We start from the raw sequence: 15,322 nt of genomic DNA, 5'->3' as shown, positions 1-15,322 counted from the left end.
CGCCGACCCCCATCTAAAAATATGTTTTGCCATGAACCACAAGATACAAGATTTGTGTTGTGTAATTTATCAAAATATTCAATTTTTTTCTAAAATGTTCACCATTTGTTGTTGTTGAAAAATAGAACAACACAAGAACACAACAAACACATCGCTATTTTTAAATAGCCAGTGTATTGAAGAACTGATTTTGATGCTATATTAACACTTTTAGCTGGGGACCCCACCTGGAACCCCCTCAAGTACCTCTGAGGGTCCCTGGACCCCACTTTGAAGACCACTTTTTTCCATTTCAGGATAAAAACATGGCAGTCTGTATAAGACTGACCTTATAGTAGGCTACACTGTGATATACTGTAAGGCACACAGCTGCAGCTAATCACATTAATAATGGGTGGGATAGATTTAGGGTTGTCAGTGTTCAATACTGTTGGCTGTGCTATTATTTTTCTATTTTTTTAATGTTTTGAAAAGTTCCGCCTATTATGACATGTTGAAAATAGTGACGCCATGTTGATAGTGTTAAGTTGTCAACACAGTGGACGGGAAAATAATATTGCACTTCAACTATTCAACTTGTACTTATCGTTGGAGCATGAAATCCCATTATTTCTCACTCTCTCTCTCTCTCTCCCCCCTGAGCAAGTGGATATTACTCATGCATGGACGCCTAGTGTTTTGGTGTACATTAAAAGAGAATCTGGGCTAAATGGCTGCTCAGCGTAGGAAAGGCACAGGGCGCGGCCTTATCAAGAGCCTAATCGTCTGGATCCGCTGAAAATTCTGCATCTGTCGGCCCATTACGCCACGCTCACAGATAACCACACCAATAGCCGTCCTCTGCTTGACTTGAGATTGAATCAGATATATCTATTTTCCTCCCCTTGTTCATTTCATGTATTATCCTGTATTCAGGCATGCAATGCTCATTTGGTATGTTCTTGCACTCTATTTCAATGACGTGACGCGCAGGTCGCTTAACACCTACACTGCAAGTCACACAATGGACAATTGATATGCATCTAGGCTTATTCCTATGTTAATTCGCTAGGTGTGAGTCGGGAGCCTTTGAAAACTTTGTTGAGGTGCGAATTTAAAGTAGTTTTAAATCTATGCGTGTGCCTGCGTCTGCTCCTGGTCGAATAGGTTCCGGCACGGCGTGAAAGGCCGTCCAGTGAGCATTGCACCCCTGCCCGTATTATACCCTGACTGCTCCATGCGATGACACTCTATATTAATACAGAGCAAACAGACAATCCATGTTTTAAAGAGCATTTTTAACTCCGATCTGTGCCTCTAGGGGGTCCCTGGAACCACATATCTTGAGATGGGGGTCTACCTCCAAATGCATATCATTTTGGGGGTCCTTGACATGAAAAAGTTGGAGCACCACTGATATAGCAACATACTGTTAGGATTTAGAAAACATTTTTTTAGATATGTATTTGACCGCGCGGACCCCCATCTCAAAATGTTTTGTTCCAGGGACCCCCATGAAGCAAAGATTTGAGTTACAAATGTTCGCTTTAAAAATATATATATTCAAAGATTTGCAAACCTTTTCACAATTTAAAAGTAAATAGCAGATATCTTGTAAGCTCATAGAGCGGCACTCGGTGCCGCACTATGAGCTTGTATATCTGCTATTTTTGAATAACCAAAGAAATCTTAAAACGACACAGACACGTTCCCGGATTGAATGGCTTAATACAGAGCAAACAGACAATCCATACAGTATGTCCCTTTTAAGAGACAGAGATATAGAATTCCAAGATTGTAAAGAAGCGAGTTCGATACGGGAAATGCACTCAATCCGGCAGAGCAGTGGTTCCCAATCTTTTCTGGATCTTCCCTCTGCACTTCCCTCTGAAAATCTCAAAAAGCATTCGCGGCCCACCCATCTGACCACTTAACACGGCAGCGTAGATCTACGCGAACCGCCGATTCCCATGTTAAGTGCCCCAGGTGCACTTTCCGAATTTTTTTGATCCATTTCCGTTTCCGGTTTCCGGTCGGAAACGGAATTATTCGGGTTCCGGTTTTTTCGATCGTATCCGCTTCCTGTCTGGGATCCTGTTTAAAACTCGATTTTCTCTGGTTGTTTTTTTTCTCCTCGCTGATCACTGTTTACCGTTGATCGGCTGTAGCTTCAAGATGGCGGCACGGATTTGGAAACTGTTTTCGCTCGCCGTTTCTCACGGATCCGCTGTGTGTTTAGAACCAAATGAACGCGCACTTTTAACTTATTTAGCGAGGTCTGTGGCGACATGAAAAAAACTAAAAAACAACAATAAAACGCTGGCACTGGTGAGTACATTATGAGATTAAACTCTGGCATGGAATGTGTTAATGATCAATCTATCGATTATGTTCCGGCTTGGATCAATACAACTAATGCAGTATACTTTATGTTCCTACAATGATTTTTTTTCTTTTTTCAAGTCATTAATTTTTAAAATATTTTATATCAAGGTGTTTTTGCCAGTTATTTGGGGCCGGGCCCACAGGCTGGGAATGGCTCCAAGCAGGGGCTTTGAAAATAAGGTATAATCTCGTGTCTCGATCTGCTGTCGATTCAAAGCTGAATCGAAGACAGTTTGGCATTGGCTCCTGCTGCTGATGTAGGATGGAGAGTCCTTATCTCTGCCTTAACCTCTCCTCCTTCACAGGGCTGCAGGGGTTGCCTAGGAAACAAAACCCTCACCCCCACTATCCCCCCACCCCCCTCCCACTGTACATTTCTGAATTTAACAAAAAAAAAGAGCCTTCAAGCTACCAGTGAGTCACACACACTGGCCCTCGGTCACAGAGGTGTCACGCAAAACATACGGTGAAGTATATACATAATGGGACATGACGCACGCTGTCAAACCCTATATGGTTGACCGGAGTCCCACAGGGCTTTATACTAGTGGTCTTTTCTGTTTTACGCTCTAAATATCTTCGCTGAAAATAGCAGATGTAGCCTACAAGCTCACAATACGTCGCATGATGCCTACTGGTAGACATTAGCATTAGTAAGCCTTGCCGAGCCATGTGGCCCATAGGGCAGGAGCCTATCTCCTGTTTCTGTAGGGTGATAGTATATCACAGGGATTTACCCCCAATCCAACCCTTGATGCTAAGTGCCAAGGCAGGGAGGTATTGGGTCCCATTTTTATAGTCTTTGGTATGACCCGGCCGGGGATCGAACCCCGACCTCCCAATCTCAGGAAGGACACTCTAACCAGCTGGTAATTAACATAAGTGAGGACCAAATATATGAAGATACGTGGGTGAAGCGGTCCATTTATGCTCCATCGTACAACAAAGTATAAAACACAGGCCAAGGTTTGGATAACGTTGCTGTCCTCCTTTTATATTTTTTCTTTTGATAAATGAATACCGTACTTTATCATACAAGAGTGTCACACAAGCGACACGTTGTGAGCTTGTAGATCGGCTATTTTCACTATTTTTTGAATGTTTTTAAAATAATAATCCAAAAAGATTTGGACATACAAGGTTTTGAACCCTCAGTGGCGATATGAGGCATTTTCTGCTGTGCTTCCCATAGGACCTGCAAAGCCTGTTCTGGGCAAATGAAATCCTTCATATACGCCAAACCCTTCACCACTCTGGAGAATGAAAGGACACATTGCTCTCCTTTGTTCTGGGGTGGCGTCATGTCAGAGAGAGGAGTAGTACATATGACTTCCAGAAAAAACAAGGGAAGAAAAATACATATTTGATTCAACACGCTGTTGACAATCCTCCTTTTGTACCCTGTCCTGCCTGTTAAGGGCCTTATCTCCCCACCTACCCTCCCACAAAACACACATGGGCGCACGCACACACGCACGCCTATATGTGCCTATATAAATGTCTATATAACCCCAACCTGAATATTTTCCTAATTGCGAGCCTGTCTCCACACATCTTTTTTTTTTAACCATAAAACATCTATTTCTCTTGTGACGAGTGACCCGGAAAATTGTCCTCAAGTACAGTAATACAGGCACGCACGCACGCACGCGCGCGCGCACACACACACACACACACACACACACACACACACACACACACACACACACACACACACACACACACACACACACACACACACACACACACACACACACACACACACACACACACACACGTACACACACACACGTACACACACACACGTACACACACGTACGCACACACACACGTACACACACACACCTCAGAGCACATGCACATACGAGGGGTTAAGTGGGTCGATTGCAGCCACAGACACTCCAGAGCGACAGGGAGGAGGGGGGTAGGGGAGAGAGAGAGAGAGAGACAGAGAGAGATACGGGGACGGGGGTCTTTTTCACGGTGTTTGGTACACAGAGAGAGTGCAGCGTGTCCCTCGCCAGGTTTCGATCTCGCTCACCTGTCTCATCAAAAAAAAAAAGCCCCCACTCTCTGAACAAGCAAGCCACTGTTCCCCTAATGTCAGCTGAAATGCTATGCATTTTCAGGAGAAACTGAGAGAGAGAGAGAGAGAGAGAGAGAGAGAGAGACATAACAAGATGGTTGGAAAATGTCACAGAGCAACTCAGAGAGACTGATGAGTCTGCCTTCATTCTCAACTTAATCAATAACCAATCTTAGACAGGTGGGTGACTGTGGACATAAACTAAACTCTGTGTGTGTGTGTGTGTGTGTGTGTGTGTGTGTGTGTGTGTGTGTGTGTGTGTGTGTGTGTGTGTGTGTGTGCTATAGGCTATTTGATACGACACATCTATAAGGCACAATGCAGTATAGCGTTGTGGTCGGCCAGAAACCTCATATCTCAACTTTTTATGTTTTTTTTCATAAATGATTGCCGTACTTAATGACACATGAGTCAAAAGTATTTTAAAATGTTTTTAAAATAATAAAAAAGGAATGGTTTCGGACATAAAGGGTTTCCACCCGACAGTGATGATGATAATAATAATAGTGTCCGTGTCGTGTTGGGACAATCCGCAGAGTGCCATCTCTCTCCTGATTCAGCTCTCACAATCAATGACTTGATTACTTGGTTAGTAGTCAGTGCATGATGCATCACAGACACACACACACACACACACACACACACACACACACACACACACACACACACACACACACACACACACACACACACACACACACACACACACACACACACACACTTAGGCACGCAACTTAGAGCTTCTCTTTTCAGGGCATCACTAAGTATGCGTGATGTCAAGGTTAAAGGAGAAACATAGACAACGATGGACAGAGACTGTGGAATCAATTGACTTCACACACTGCAGCCGCCGGGCAGCATGCATGGTGGCAGACCTTGAACAAGCTGACTGGAAGGTCAACAACTCCTGCACGGTGCCCCATCACTGCAAACTCCATGGCCTCGCTCCTCGTTGAGTAATGGCCGCTTCCCTATAATGCAGAGTAGACAAGGACTTCACTAGAACCAGTGGTGGAAAAAGTACTCAAATTCTTTACTTAAGTAAAAGTACCAATACTGCAATATAGAAATACTCTGTTACAAGTAAAAGTCCAGAATTCAAAATTTACTTGAGTAAAAGTACAAAAGTATTGGCATTAAAATGTACTTAAAGTACCAAAAGTAAAAGTACAAAAATATTAGAAAATAGCAGATCTACAAGCTCACAACGTGTTGCATCGCTTGTAGATCGGCTATTTTCAAATAGCCTAGGTATAAAATAGGGCTAAAGTGGTTAGTGTATGTTTTATAATGTAATAATTTATAGGCCTATCTGAAAAGTAACTAGTAACTAATGTTTTCAAATAATTGTAGTGTAGTAAAAGTACAATATTTGCCTCTGAGTTGTAGTGGAGTAGAAGTAAAAGTATTGGAGATTAGAAATACTCAAGTGAAGTAGAAAGACCTCAACATTGTACTTAAGTAAATGTACTTAGTTGCTTTCCACCACTGACTAGAACAACATCAGCGAGAGTCCATGAGCTGCCTAGGGCCCCCAGGAGGCGATGCAGGAGGCCCCCCTTTGCCACACATGCCCAAGAACTGCACCGCACAACACCACTGACACCTCCATGGCTTCCTGGGTGAAGGCAAAATGGAGGGACCAGTGGAAGGCAGCAGAACCATCCAGGCTTGAGGCGATCACCAATAACAACGAAGATCCCACTCATGTTCCTGGCCGGCACCTCCCCTGTAAGGAGTGGACAACCCTCAATCGCCTGAGGACAGAAGGCAGAAGTGGGGTCTCAGATCGCCTGTCTTTGCTTTTTGGTATATGCAACAAAGTAGGCTGTAGGTTTAAGTAGTTAACTCTTTGACTGCCAAGGAACGAGTAAGCTCGTCAATTGGCACTTGGTCCACAGTGCCAAACACAAGTGTTTTCCACCAGATGGCGTTGTTCGCTACCCTATGGATAGTGTCGCGTAGCCAGACAACTATTCCACAATCTCTGAATGCTATATAGAGTCTGGAACTACAACTCCCGAAATCCAAGAGAGGGAACTGGCACTTCCGTTCACGAAAATATATTTTAATATATCTTTACATTTTATTATTTTATTTCCATTTCTGCTAAGCAGCAAGCTAAATATACTTAGATGATTTGTATTTATATTAGGATAAATTTGCGCGACTGTAAAGACTAAACCGAAGTGGGGAGGAGGCTTCATATCCGGTTTATATTCTAATCATGATCAGAGCTGCCGAGTCCCAGACTGTATGACCGGAAACATTTGAAAATTGTGGGAGGCAACAGTCTGGCCACGCGAGACTACCCTATGATGATGCTTTCACTGCCAGATGATGAAAAAAATAAAAGCTTGTTTACTTCCTGTTTATGAAAATGGCTATATCTCCGTTCCGCTTGCTTTACGGCCAAAACAAGGCACATTCAACTTTCCACAGCTATGCATTTACCGCGAGCTGATCTTTTTTTTCCCCGGGACGGTGATCGCCGGTGATCGCCTCATTACACGCACGGGGGTCTCGAGAGACCCCCGTGCGTGTAATGAGGCGATCACCGTGAGGACAGCAGTCACGGAAAATATTCCATAATTTTTCAAAGGTAGGTCATAACACTTGTTTTTGCTGGCAGTGGGGTCACACTATTACATTTTTACTCTGGCAGTTAAAGAGTTAACTGACCTCTATCCATGACAAATGGACACAAAATGGGGGTAACATAAAAAAAAGAAAGGTGATATATGTGTTTGAGGGAATCCATCAAAACAAATCCATCTTTGTACATCAAACGTTTGGGGGCTTGAGGATAGGTTTCCAGTAAGTGTCTGCAGGGTATTGAGGCAGATGGGTTCATCCTGGCACTGACCTTAACTTGGCTGGCCTGATGGCTTGCTGGCCGCCGCAGTGGAATGACAGCAGAATGATAACAAATGACTTGAATTACACAGAACTCATTCCTTTATGCCTTATGATGTCCAGCTTTGTTCAGGTGGGCTCAGCTTACGAATGCAGTTCACATACCGACATCAGAACACTGTTGTTGACTGCAAAAACAATAATATCCTATACTGTACATGTAACACTAGGTGCAGGAAGTGAGTTTTGTTAAAATAAGCTTTAAATAGCTCTTTATTCTGATAGTACTCTTTTATATAGAGTGTTTGTCCAGTAACGGGGTTCTCCCTGCCTCTCCAGCTCTTTAGTAGACAGAAAATAAAATATCAGGTCAATTGTATCCAGTCAGGAGAGAGAACCCATTGAAGAAGTGAAATTGGAAGTGATGACAACAATAATTTTGGAATTTTTCTATTGACAAGATCTGTAGGGATCAGTGGAGTTACTAAAAATGTTTTTCATCTGTTGGAATATTTTCTTTTCTGGACAAAAAGGGTATTTTAGACGTGAGGTGGGGTGCTCCGAGGGTTCCCACTAAGGAAAGTAGGCTACCGGAGACGTTAGCATCTTGCCGCCGGTCATCTAATTATTGGCAAAAAAATCTCCATGAATTCAAGGCTTCAATGGGTGTGTAATTGATAGAAAATAAGAACTTTTTGGGGTGAACTACTCCTTTAAACTGAAGGATGCAAAACATGTTGTTTGTCTAGCCAGAGAATTAGACTAGTGGTGAAGAATATCAACTAGAAAAAAATAATTGCAATTGTAAGACTGAGCTCAGAGGGGTCGTTGCTAGCCGAGACGGATCAAACATAATTGAGTCTGCAGTCTCTGGACACTTTGATATCCAACACTTCTTGTCAGGCAATGACAAAGAATCACATTTAGAGCTAGAGTTAATGGAAATGGCTCCCATTCAAGAGTAGCACGGACTGAGAGCCAATGAGGGACAAGTGTAATAAAGACTACCACAGCCATCACTCGTCACCAAGGCTGGGCCGGGGCGGGTTACACAACGTGCAGCCAGTCAACAGGAGTTCAGACAGGAAGGTGCAGAAAGAGTGTTTTTTCCCCCTCACTTGGTTACATCTGTTTCTCCGTTAACACATTGACTGCCAGAGTTTATTCATAATGTACTCACCCCTGTGCCAGCAATTTGCGTGTTTTTTAATTTTTTTGTTTTGTAATTTTTCATTCAAATACATTCTCTGATTGTGTTGTCAAGCACCTACGATTGTTCCACCAGTAGAGAGCAGCACATCCAAACATTGATCACCTCGCTCACCCCCTCCCAAACAGGCCCACGTCATATCCGGTCATTCAAAGGATGTGACGTTTTCGACAATTCCCGGCCCGCTGATCGGCCTGAAAAAAAAAAAAGCTGTCCGTTTGTCTTTTATACCGTGTGAAAAACCGTGTTTTTCCTTATTCTGGCCGAAAATCACCGGAGAAAAACAACGTGACCCGGAAAATAATTTTTTTTTTTACATCCGGCTCCGGGTGAGTGTGACGTAAGTGGAAAACGAAAGTGTTGATGAGAAATAAACACAGCCGTGCGATCACAGATTAAACAATGAAAATTCAAAAGAACGTGTCAACCCGTTCTTAGGAATCCTGGCACTCAAGCGATGGATTTGAAAGAACGTGTTGACGCGATCTTGGCACTGTATGTGTTAAGGCAGCAAAAAATATATATATATACACACACTGATGTGGAATAGACACATTCCTCAGTTCATTTACAAGGTACATTGGCGGTTGGAAAACACTTGTTAAGAGTGAAGCAGAAAAGGCATAAGCCGTAGAGAAAGCCCCATGCAAACTCGCCATGTACCACATAAAGAGAAACCACTCTAAAGCGATAAGTCACACGAGTTCAAGATGGCAATAGCGGTACATCAGGAGGAAAAAACCCTAAACTCTTCTTAGCTTAATAAGGTTTAAAAACTGTTTGCATTCTGAACCATGGTAACTGAAGTTGCTGTGTGTGTGTGTGTGTGTGTGTGTGTGTGTGTGTGTGTGTGTGTGTGTGTGTGTGTGTGTGTGTGTGTGTGTGTGTGTGTGTTTGTGTGTGTGTGTGTGTGTGTGTGTGTGTGTTTGTGTGTGTGTGTGTGTGTGTGTGTGTGTGTGTGTGTGTGTGTGTGTGTGTGTGTGTGTGTGTGTGTGTGTGTGTGTGTGTGTGTGTGTGTGTGTGTGTGTGTGTGTGTGTGTGTGTGTGTGTGTGTGTGTGTGTGTGTGTGTGTGTGTGTGCGCGCGCAGCTGCTGCGCGCGGTATGTGTGTGTGTGTGTGTGTGTGGCGGCAACAAGCTGTGCTTCCCTAGCCCCGTTGCCCTGAGGGGAGCTCATTACCAACACTCCAGGCTAGGATTTGATGCATGTCTGCCCATATTCTGCCTTAATTAATTCCACTCCTTTTGGCTTTTTTCCCCCTCCGCCTCCATTAATCTGTGTATTTAATTAAGGTCTGCTTGCTTTAAAACTGTGCGGCGCGTGAGACAAAACAGCAGAGAAAGGCAGCGAGAGACGCATTGAAAAACCAAGAGACAACCAGAGGGTAGGGGAAGGGTAAGAGAAAAACCGAGGGAGAAATGCAAAGAACATAATTAAGAGTGTGACAGAAAGAAAACAGAAACTCTCGTTCTTTCTGAACAGAAATAACAAGAGAGTAGGCAGTTAATGCTTAATTTATGCTCCGTTATACCGAACTACAACCTCACAACGCGGTGCATCACAGGTCCTCAATGTTTTTCAGTCCAAGGACCCCTTAGCTGAAAGAGACACAGTGGTGGAAAGTAACTACTATTAAGTACATTTACTTAAGTACTGTACTTAAGTACAATTGTGAGGTATTTGTACTTTATTTGAGTATTTCGAATTTCCAATACTTTTACTTCTACTCCACTACATCTCAGAAGCAAATATTGTATTTTTTTTGGTTTTACTTATAATTTTTATCCCACGATTTTGTAACCCATATTTTTTCACCCAGTGCCAATTGCCTATGTAATCCTGGGCGCTACTCTCCCTCTGCCAGCCTAGGGAGAGCCCAAGCTGAAGCTCATGCCTCCTTCAATGCATGAGGAGCAAGCAAATATTGTACTTTTACTGCACTACAATTATTTGAGCTCACAACACGTCGCATCGCGACGCGTTGTGAGCTTGTAGATCTGCTATTTTCAAACATTAAAGTACTTTTACTTTTGGTACTTTAAGTACATTTTGTTGCCAATACTTTGGTACTTTTAATTTTGTATTCCGGACTTTTACTTGTAACAGAGTATTTCTACATTGCAGTATTGGTACTTTTACTTAAGTAAAACATTTGAGTACTTTTTCACCACTGGAGAGACACGATGCAAAGACCCCCCACTACGTACATTGTATGATATTGTGTTGTTTTTGTGTAAGCCTTCCATGCAAATTGATTAGAGGCTTTCAAAGCGAGCTCACCATATTTTAATATATTGTTTCGTAAATGTCTGTTGACTATTGATAGATTTGAGAGTAGTTTGGAAGCGTTCCACACGTTTTTCTTTTAAGTGTCTATGGGTTGTCTGTCTCCAAGTGATGCTGCAGCTGTGACGGTTCCTATCCCCCAAAAAACAAGACTGACATTTACATGTCATTTACAGGGTGGCTACCAATATAAATAAAATGTGTGTGTGTGTGTGTGTGTGTGTGTGTGTGTGTGTGTGTGTGTGTGTGTGTGTGTGTGTGTGTGTGTGTGTGTGTGTGTGTGTGTGTGTGTGTGTGTGTGTGTGTGTGTGTGTGTGTGTGTGTGTGTGTGTGTGTGTGTGTGTGTGTGTGTGTGTGTGTTTGAAGTGAAATCTGACACCGCTGTGCTCTGCTGTCTCTCTCGCGCGTGTGCGCCGGTAAGTGAAATCTGCGAGGCCAGCCAATGTAAAAAGTGTCAAGAAGTGGCGACTAGGCACAGGTCTGTTTGTTGAGGACCTATGAGCTACAAGTATCTACAAATTGTGTCGCCGACAAATCATAGCTGTGAATGTTTTTTTGTTGTTGTTTTTTTGGACACTGTGGACGTGAGCGGTGCGGAGGAGAGGAGAGGAGAGGAGAGGAGAGGGAAGGCAGGTGCCGCAAGATAAAGCACACAGTGTTAAAGCGGGCTCCAGAGGTCAGGTTCCACACCTCTCTCATCTCCTCTCTCACTAATCTTCTATGCGACGAGTCGTCTATCTGTCCTTCCTCACAATCCTGGGATCTGGTCATCTGTGTGCAGCAGGCTGTGACCTAGCTGGCTTTCACTGTCTGCACCCGCTCTAATCTCTCTCTCTCTCTCTCTCTCTCTCTCTCTCTCTCTCTCTCTCTCTCTCTCTCTCTCTCTCTCTCTCTCTCCGTCAGTGGAGGAAGGCTGACTCAGGTATTTTTCACTTAGGTTTAACCCATTAAGACCGAGGAAGCGTCTGTGTCATTTTAAGATTTCTCTAGCTATTAAAAATGGCAGATATACAAGCTCATAGCGCGGCACCGAGTGCCGCGCTATGAGTTTGTAGATCTGCTATTTTTGTTTTAAATCGTGAACATTTTTGCAAATCTTTGAATATATATATTTTTAAAGCGAACATTTGTAGCTCAAATGCTTCTGGGGGATTCTAAAAATGTCTTCTAAATCTTTAACAGTTTTTTTAAAATACTTATGTTGCTATAATATCATCGGTTCTCAAAACTTTTTCATGTTAAGGACCACCACAAAATGATATGTATTTGGCCGCGGACCCCCATCTCAAAATATGTTGTTCCAGGGACCCCCCAGAAGCAAAGATGTGAGGTGTTAAAAATGTTCGCTTTAAAATATATATTCAAGATTTGCCAAAATGTTCACAATTTAAAAAAAAATTCTGATCTACAAGCTCATAGCGCTGCACTTGTGCCGCGCTATGAGCTTGTACAGTAGATCTGCTATTTTTGAATAGCCAAAGAATTCTAAAAATGACAGATTATTTTCCGGTCTTAAACGGTTAAAGTAGCAATAGTACAGTAATGTGATACTAGTGAAAGTAGGCTATTCAAATTTGTACTGGAGTGAAGTACAAAAGTGTTGGTATGAAGATATGCGTCTCATTGAGAATGTGTAGATTGGCAATTTCATAATAGATGAAGTAAACATGTTTAATTGGTTAAAGTGTGTTTTGTAATAATTATACAAATATACAAAGTAACTAGTCACTAAACCTTTCAAATAATTGTAGTGGAATAAAAAAAATCTACATTTGCCCGGTCGTAAATATAGTGGTCGTAGAAGTATGAAATACTGAAAAACGGACACACTCAAGTAAAGTAGAAGTACCTATTACTACACTACTGCATCATGCCTTTTTGCTCCTGGACTGGCTGCTGATCAACAACACATTTCCACAACACATTTAAGTGAGACGTTGTCTTTTCGGGATGCTTTGCACAAACAAGAATGCTGATTATAACACAGAACAAAACAGCACGTCACTTGTTCAGATAAGAAAACAAAAATATTTATAGACTGGTGGACAAAGTACCAGTACTTGAGTCATAGTCAAGTATAATACTACAAGTGAAAGTTGCTCTGTCAAATTTGTACTTGAGGTAAAGATAACACTAATAAGTATTCAAAAGTAGCCTACATGCTTTAAAAAAGCATTCAAAAGTACAAATTACAAAGTACATTTTGTAATGCTTTGCCGTATTAAAATTTTGACAGAAAATCTGATTTTTCAAAAATGAATTCAACAATATGACAATAGTAGATATTGTAGGTCGGTTATTTTCACTATATTTGAAATAGGACTTAAGTGGTTGTACTTTTCCCCTTCCAAGTAAAGTAAAGTACTGATACTTGACTACTTTGGTGCTGTCCACCACTGAAAACTGTGATTTGGATACGAGTGGACGCAGTAATGAGAAACACAGATGTTTACATTTCAATTTGTATTCTTTACCACAAAAGTTATGCAGTCACAAAGGAAACAAAAAAAAAACAATAAAGAAAAACAGAGAGACATGGATGGCTGGACATGTGTGAATAACTGTGGACAGTATGCAGCACTGAATAACAAACACATGTTCAGAGAAGGGAGACAAAGACATGAAATCCTATCCAGAAGCATTGAAATGTAGTTGGCAGTGGTGGAAAGTAACTAAGTACATGTACTCAAGCGCAATTTTCTGGTACTTTTACTTTACTGGAGTACTTCCGATTGTCTGTTACTATTACTTCTACTCCACTACATCTCAGAGACAAATATTGTACTGTTTACTCCACTACAATTATTTGAACACCTTAGTTACGAGTTACTTTGTAGATTTGGATGATTATTACAAATCATACTTTAACTACTTCAGCCCGATTTAAACTTTGGCTATTTGAAAGTAGCCGATCTACAAGCTCACGTGTCGCGTTGTGAGCTTGTAGATCTGCTATTTTCAAAATATTTTTTGACATAACTTGTGAAACAGGACATTCTGCACAATGTAATTCTACTTTTGGTACTTTAAGTCCATTTTGATGCCTGTACTTAAGTTTGTATTACCAGACTTTTACTCGTTTCTACATTACAATATTGATACTTTTACGGTACAACATTTTTGTACTTTTTCCACCACTGGTAGTTGGCGCCTCAGCTAGATCAGCGGTTCCCAACCTTTTTCTGGATCGGGGCTCACTTGAGAAAATCTCAAAAAAGCCTTCACGGCCCACCCACCTGACCACTTAAAGGGATACTTCACTTCCGGGCCGCCGACACATTTAAAAAAAATATTAAAAATAAATGAAAAAAGTTATGGAAAATTCATGGCCCCCTCACGCATTAGAGTGTCCTACTAATGTGTGAGGGGGCCATGAATTTTCCATAACTTTTTTCATTTATTTTTAATATTTTTTTTAAATGTGTCCCCGGCCCGAAAGTGAAGTATCCCTTTAACACACAACAAGTGGTCAGATGGGTGGACCGTGTTTATTTTCAGAGCGTGTTTATGTTAACGATCAATCAATCCATTATGTTCCGGCCTTAGATCAAATGGAACTAGCGTGGTAGTACTTTATGTTCCTGTTCATTGTTTTTTACAATGAAAACACATTTTTCAAAGTTTGAAAGAAAACCATTATTTATTTTTTTATGTTTTACATAAACTTTTTTTATGTTACATTATCATTAAAATGCAATATCCTCACGGCCCAAACAGTGGCCCCCGGCCCCCAGGTTTGGGAACCGCTGAATTAGGTTGAGTGTGTGTGTGTGTGTGTGTTTATACATAGAGAGTGATATCGGGCAGAAACCTCTTAATGTTGTGTTTTTTTTGTAAATTAACGGCCTACTTGATCATACTACAGCGTCACACAAAAGCATCAAAAGTAGCTGATCTACAAGCTCGAAACGCGGCGCGTTTGTAGATCTGCTACGTTTGCTATTTTTGAATTTGAATCCTGAAAAGTAACAGTTTTGAACATAATTAGGTTTCCACTCGACAGAGAGACGATATTCATGTTTGACAAGCTTTGGTACAAAGTACTTACAAAAGGTTAGTGTGAATTAAAAAATAAAATAAAAACAGAGATGGCAAACGGGTCTCTTGTGAAGCGTGAGGCAAAAGGATCGATAAAAACTTACAGTAATCAGGTCATTCAGTTTTCTATAATAATAATAATAATAATAATAAAGAGATCAGTGTCGGTCCTTGAGATTTTATGATCCTGTAGTTGTAACCAGAAAGAAATACAATGAAAAAATGGACCACAGTACATATAGGAACCCTGAACAATTAAAGAGAGTATTTTCTTCCTAAAACGTAACATATACTGTATATAAATAAGAAATGTAACTTTTAGCTGGTTTGACACACGAGACAAGGCTAACTGTAACAAGGATATAACCATTTTCATTTAAAAGAGTCTTTTCTTTAAAAACATATTTTTTCTTTTCTTCTTTTAAGCAGTCAGTCCACAGTTCTCGACCGATGGGGTTCAAAAGAAAAACAAAAACAAAAAAA

General features: G+C 41.4%; 2 protein-coding genes across 2 annotated transcripts in view; both read right to left on the bottom strand.

The window, feature by feature from the left end:
- LOC308073690 (uncharacterized protein) overlaps positions 1-7,594 on the bottom strand; it is a 94,739-nt gene extending 87,145 nt beyond the window's left edge. Inside the window, exon 1 of the mRNA XM_080412758.1 lies at positions 7,534-7,594. The gene's annotated coding sequence lies outside the window, so the exon portion shown is untranslated. The remainder of the gene's footprint in view (positions 1-7,533) is intronic.
- Positions 1-15,322, bottom strand: part of LOC308073693 (uncharacterized protein) — a 285,484-nt gene that overhangs the window by 245,409 nt on the left and 24,753 nt on the right. The gene's annotated exons all lie outside the window — the stretch shown is intronic.

The sequence above is a fragment of the Gymnoscopelus braueri genome (assembly GCF_963280865.1).
Source record: "Gymnoscopelus braueri genome assembly, chromosome: 18".
NCBI classification, from domain to species: Eukaryota; Metazoa; Chordata; class Actinopteri; order Myctophiformes; family Myctophidae; genus Gymnoscopelus; species Gymnoscopelus braueri.
Note: the sequence above shows the minus strand (reverse complement) of the source record. Positions and strands in the feature narration are given on the sequence as shown.